Source organism: Mobula hypostoma, chromosome 5 (assembly GCF_963921235.1).
Source record: "Mobula hypostoma chromosome 5, sMobHyp1.1, whole genome shotgun sequence".
Taxonomy (NCBI): domain Eukaryota; kingdom Metazoa; phylum Chordata; class Chondrichthyes; order Myliobatiformes; family Myliobatidae; genus Mobula; species Mobula hypostoma.
Window position 1 is genome coordinate 11890440 of NC_086101.1, and position 6727 is coordinate 11897166.

Below are 6727 nucleotides of genomic sequence, written 5' to 3' on the forward strand. Positions count from 1 at the left end.
GTGTGTGTGTGTGTGTGTGTGTGAGTGTGTGTTTGTGTGTGTGTGTGTGAGTGTGTTTGTGTGTGTGTTTGTGTGTGTGAGTGTGTGTGTGTGTGTGTGTGTGTGTTTGTGTGTGAGTGTGTGAGTGTGTTTGTGTGTGAGTGTGTGTGTGTGAGTGTGTGTGTGAGTGTGTGTTTGTGTGTGTGTGAGTGTGTGTTTGTGTGTGTGAGTGTGTTTGTGTGTGTGAGTGTGTGTGTGTGTGTGTGTGTGTGTTTGTGTGTGTGTGTGTGTGTGTGTGTGAGTGTGTTTGTGTGTGTGTTTGTGTGTGTGAGTGTGTGTGTGTGTGTGTGTGTGTGTTTGTGTGTGAGTGTGTGTTTGTGTGTGTGTGTGAGTGTGTGTGAGTGTGTGTGAGTGTGTGTGTGTGTGTGTGTGTGTGTGTGTGTGTGTGCGAACTCCAGCTCTCTTCAGCCTCCTCAGAAAGTAGAGGCGCTGGTGAGCAGGGTCATAATAACAGAGAATGAGGCCATTCAGCCCTTTTGGGCTTCAGACAGGCACTTGAGCATGAATTGCGGATTTGCCAAGGAGATTGGAAACCAGATGCAAAGTCGAAGTCCAGATCATCATCAGACACACAAATACATCTGTGCAGAGGTGCGATGAACAACTTCCCGGGCACAGAGCATCAGAGACACAGCATTCACAGGAGAAACTCACAGTACAAATATTGTATTAGCTTTATTTGTCACGTGTACATCAAAACACCCAGTGAAATGCGTCAACGACCTACACAGGTCTGAGGATGTACTGGGGGCAAGTGTCATCATGCTTCCTGCACCAGCAAAGGATGCCCACAATTTCTTAACACTTACCCGTGTGTCTTTGGGACGTAGGTGGAAACTGGAACACCCGGAGGAAACCCACGGGGTGAACACATACAGACAGCAGCAGGAATGAGACCCCGGTTGGTTCTGTTAAGAGTTACGCGAGCCACTACACCAATGTGCCATCCAAAAAGTACAGACGCTGCCCTGCACGGTGGCCACAGTGTTGCTATAATGAACTATTGGTAGTTCCTCCCAGAACAGATTGGCTGAAGGGAGGTAGCTGATCTGGAACCTGGTGGTGTGGATCACCAGGCCTTTGTACCTCGTGCCCGATGGTAGCTGCGAAAAGATCAATCGCATAACATCATAAGGCATAGGAGCAGATTCGGCCCATCGAATCTGCTCTCCCAATCTACCCTGGCTGATTAATCATCCCTCTCAACCCCATCCTTCTGCCACCTCACCGTAACTTTTGATGCCCTCACTAATCAAGAATCTAACAAACTCGGCTTTAAATCCGAGAGTGCCACACTAGCGACGCTATTACAGCTCGGGTCAACAGAGTTCGGAGTTCAATTCCAGCATCCTTGGTAAGGAGTTTGTACGTCCTCCCTGTGGAACGAGGGGGTTTTCCCCGGGTGCTCTGGTTTGCCTCCCACAATCCAAAGGTGTACAGCCAGGTAGGTTAATTAGTCACTGAAAATTGTCCTGTGACTGTGTTAGGGTTAAATCAGTGTTGTTGGGAGTTGCTGGGCAGTGTGGCTCAAAGGTTCAAACATCAGAAATGCAGAGGGACTTCGGAGTCCTCGTGCAAAACTCCCAGAAGGTTAATTTACGGGTTGAGTCTGTGGTAAAGAAGGCAAATGAATGGTGGTATTTATTTCAAGGAGAATAGAATATAAAAGCAAGGAGATAATGCCGAGCCTTTGGAAGGCACTCGTCAGGCCGCACTTGAAGTATTATTAACAGTTTTGGGCCCCATATCTCAGAAGGGATGTGTTCATGAGGATGATTCCAGGAATGAAGAGGTTAACATATGAGGAGCGTTTGGCAGCTTTGGGCCTGTACTCACTAGAGTTTAGAAGAATGCAGGGATGGGAGAGGGATCCCATTGAAACCTACCAAATGTTGAAAGGACTAGATAGGGTGGATGTGGAGAGGATGTTTCCCATGTTGGGGTATCCAGAACTAGAGGACCCAGCTCAAAATTGAGGGATGACGTATTAGAACAGAGGTAAGGAGGAATTTTTTTTTAGCCAGAGAGTGATGAATCTGTGGAATGCTGTGCCACAGACTGCGGTGGAGGCCAAGTCCGTGGGTATATTTAAGATGAAAGTTGATCGTTTCCTGATCAGTCAAAGGATATGGTGAGAGGGCGGTGTATGGGGTTGAGTGGAATCCGGGAACAGCCATGGCAAACCAGACTCGATAGGCTGAATGGCCTAATTCTGCTGCTACGTCTTATGATCTTATTTCTCTTATCTCCCACATCCCAAAGGCGTTGCAGGTTGATATTTGACTGGCCACTGTGAATCGATTGTAGTGTGTTGGTGAGTGGGAGGAGATGAAGGGAAATTGGGGGTAACAAAATGGGTTTGCTGTGCATGGTCTGACATGGACTCAAAGGTCCTCTTTCCATAACCGTATGAAAAACAAAGTACAGTACAGACATTCTACAAAAGCAGCAGTGTCTGTGGAGGTGATTTAATCACTCAGGGTTTGAGAACATGAGTACTCACACAATGCTGATTAGATGACTCATTTCACTTGGAAATATTTTACAGGAAAAGTGATTTACAAGCCAACGCAGCAGATGATATGGATCTGAATATATCACTTTACAAATAAGGGAGGAAGAAGGGATGTTGGCCTGCCTGTTCTCCATCCTCTGTTTGCCATTTGAGCCTTGCCTCAACTTGACTCTCATCCCCTTTTTTCAGTCCCTAAGACGGGATGATAAGAGGCACTGATGGAGTGGACAGCCATCGCCTTTTTCCCAGGCCAGAAATGGCTAACCATAATTACAATTGTGAGCGGGTAGAATTTTAAGGTGATTGGGAAGGAAAGCAGGTGGGGTATGTCACAGAACATAGAACATAGAATAGTACAGCACAATACAGGCCCTTCGGCCCAAAATGTTGTGCTGACCCTCAAACCCTCATAGGTAGGTATTTTACACAGAGAGTGGTGGGTGCATGAAACATGCCGCTAATGGGGAGGAAGCCCCTCAGTACTACTCCATAGGGGCCACAGGAATGTAGTAGGACACAACCTAATGGTAAATTGGGTATAGGTAAAGTGAGGGTTGACAGGACAGCAAAGGTAACAGGAAGAAGACAGGAGAATGGGGCTGAGAAGGGAAACAAATCAGCCTTGATGGAATGGTGGAGCAGACTCGATAGGCAAATGGCATAATTCTGCTCCTAATTCTTATGGTCTAACTCATTGTCAATGAAAAGACACAAACTCTCTCCAGGCAGCGGTGGGAATTGAACCTGGTGCTGTAATAGCGTTGCGCTAACCACATGCTACTGTGCCGCCTGAGAGGTAACTCTTAGATTGGCACAGGGATGAAAGTAAAATAAACCGTTATGTGGGAAGGAGGGGGTTCGATCGATTTTGAATTCAGTTAAAAGATTGGCACAACATTGTGGGCTGAAGAACATAGAACATAGAATACAGCGCCTGTACTGAGTTCTAAGTTCTAAGTTCTAAGTTCCATGTTCTAAGTTCTATGCTCTATGTTCCATCTTGTACTCAGTCTTGTTCTTTCCCAGAATGTGGGGGATCTGGGAGAAAAGGGAATTATTGTACTCTGTGGAGGAGAGAAGGGAATTATCGACATTTCAGGTGAAAACCCTGTGGGAAGATGATCTGGGTTTGCTTTGCTTGGGGCAGAGAGAACTAAATGGCCAGGGGAGTGGGCGGGGGGAGGTTGGGCTACATGATTGAGGTATACAGAATTTAGAGGACCATAAATCGTATGTCTTGTGAGAAACTTTATCCCATAATGGAGAAGTCTGAAACTAAAGGACGTAGGTTGACCCTGAGCAGCACGGAACAGGATCTTTAGGCCAACTCGTCCATGCTCACCGTGTTGTCCTTGAATAATTGCGCTCCTGAAATTCATGGTGATTTCTGAATGTTATCGCTGCCCTACTGCCTGCAGGGCAGTCAGCTGCCCAGGCCCCAGACTTGAGAAATGTTTTCTGTGCATGTTTTATTTGCACAGTGTGTCTTCTTTGGCACGTTGGTTGTTTGTCTCTCTTTTTTATATATAGTCTAGTTTCTGATAAATTTTATTGTTTTTATTTTCCTGTCAATGTCTGCATGACAATGAATCTCATGTTTGCATATGGTAACATAGATGTACTTTAATAATAAGTTTGACTCTAACTTTGAACTCCCTCCATAAACCTCATCCTCTGTCACTTAAACCAGCTTGCACAAATGAAACTGCCTGGTTATTGCTCTAACGGACAGCTCATTTGAATGCTCCCCAGCATCAAGGACACCTTCGAAAGGCAATGCCTCATTAAGGACCCACATCAGACAGGACGTGCCATTTTCTCATTGCTACCATCAAGACACCCACTCAAAGTTTTAGGAGCAGCTTCTTCTCCTCTGCAGTCAGATTTCCCAACGGACAATGAACCCATGGACACAACTTCACTATTTTTCTCTCTCTTCTTGCACTACTTAATTAATTTATATATATATAAAATTATGTATTGCACTTTACTGCTGTTGCAAAGCAACACATTTCATGACATAGGCCAGAGATATTAAACTGATTTTGGTCCTCTGAAGGCTCAGGGACATTTTGGTGCATTAGTCAAAGTCCGAACTGAGTTTGTTGTCAAGTCCATGGCTACTGCTTATCTCTTGTGTCCCTTCTTTATAAAACAAAATTGCCGTTCAACCATCACATGAATTCAGCCAAATGAAACAGCGTTCCTCTGAGGCCGAGGTTTAAACCACAGTACCAACAATCACACACAACACACATCATATATAATTATGATAACAGAAACACATACAGTTACAAAAAATATACTGCACCATAGCCCAAGTCCCTGAGTGTCGTGGCCCTGTAGACTGATGGCACGTGGATGTCCTAGAGCCATGTTTCTGTGAGTACAGCAGGCAACAGTTCCTCATCTCACGAAGGGCAGTTGTTGATGAACACAATCCACCCACACAATCTTCCACCGAGCGAACACTGGAGGCCAGCGCCAATGGGGGGGGCGCGGTCGAGCCCCCAACCCAGCACCGAATCCAGCGGCGTACAGTCAGCTCTGGCGTCTCCTTCCTTGGCGGCTGCAACAGGCAACCATGAAGCATGAGGGCCTGTTCTGTGCCACAGCCATTTGTAGATCGCACACCACCTCTTGACGCCTGCTTCCATAATGGGAAGGATGTAATTATAATTGTATGGTGGGTTGGAGGTACGTCTCTACCAAAGGAGGTGTAAGGTGCCCCTTCCCTCTGCTGGCCTGCAGGTCACCCTTGGACAAGGTGTAGCAGCTGATCAGGGTCATGGGAAGCCATGAGAACAGGCAATGGATGGTCATGTGCATATCATAACTCTTAGTTATGCCACCACTGACACCAGGCAGACCATCTCTGAAGAGTATTGATAATGGCCCGGGTCACCCATCTTGTAAAGACACTGCACAGAAAAAGCCAATGGAAAACCACTTCTGTAGAAAGATTTGCCAAAAACAATATGGTCATGGAAAGACCATGATCGTCTACATTATACGAGACGGCACACAATAAATGAATAAGCATAATCGCATGGGAGAAGGTTCACCAGAATTGAGTACTTTAGTCATGAGGAGAGGGGAGGTTGGTTAGAAATGGGCAGCAAACAATATGTTGGAGGGTTGAGCAGCGTCTCTGGCAATTGTCGACGTTTCAGGTCCAAACCCTGCATCGGGACGATCTGAGTTTGTTTTCCTTGAAGCAGGGAGGGCTGAGGAGGGTTTTGGGTGGGCGCGGGAGTGCATGATTCAGGTTCACAACATTTTGAGGGGCATAGGACGTAGGAGCAGAATTAGGCCATTCAGCCCATTAAGTTTGATCCACCATTCATTCATGGCTGATTTATTATCCCTCTCAACCCCAGTCTCTGCCTTCCCCCAATAACCTTTGATGGTCATACTAATCAAGAACCTATCAACCTCCACTTTAAATATTCCCAATGATATTGTCTCCACAGTTATCTGTGACAATGAATTTCACAGATTCACCACCCTCTGGCTAAAGAAAATCCTCCCTATTTCTGTTCTAAGGGGGCGTCCCTCAATAGTGAGGCTGATCCCTCTTGCCAACTGTAGGAAACCCTCTCCACATCCACTCTATCTGGGTCTTTCAATATTCAGTAGGTTTCAAAGAGATTCCCCCCCACCCCCCCCCACCTCTCCATTCTTCTCAACTCCAGCAAGTCCAGGCCTCATAAACACTCCGCATAATTAACCCTTTAATTCCCGGAGTGATTCTCAAGAACCACCTCTGATCCCTAGCATGTATAGTGAGAAATTTTACCCCATAATGGAGATATCTAGAAGCAAGGGGATGAGTTTAAAGGTGAGCAGTGAGTGCCCTTGTCGTAGAGTGATGAAGTCCCACAGCATGGAAATGGGCCCTTCTCATCTATGTATTGCCCAGTGAGGTAGTCCTGTCTGCCTGCCTGCCTTTGGCCTATAGTTCTCTAAACCTGTCCTATCCATCTACTTACTTATCTCGATGGCTTTTACGTGTTGTTACTGCGCCTACCTTAATGATTGTTTTTGGCAGCTCATTCCAAATGCTTGTTTTATGTGAAGAAACTGCCCTAAATCTCTCACCTCTGATCACCTTTACGCCCACTACCCTTTCCCGTAGAAAGGAGACTACGTGCAATGCCTCTCGTGATCCTA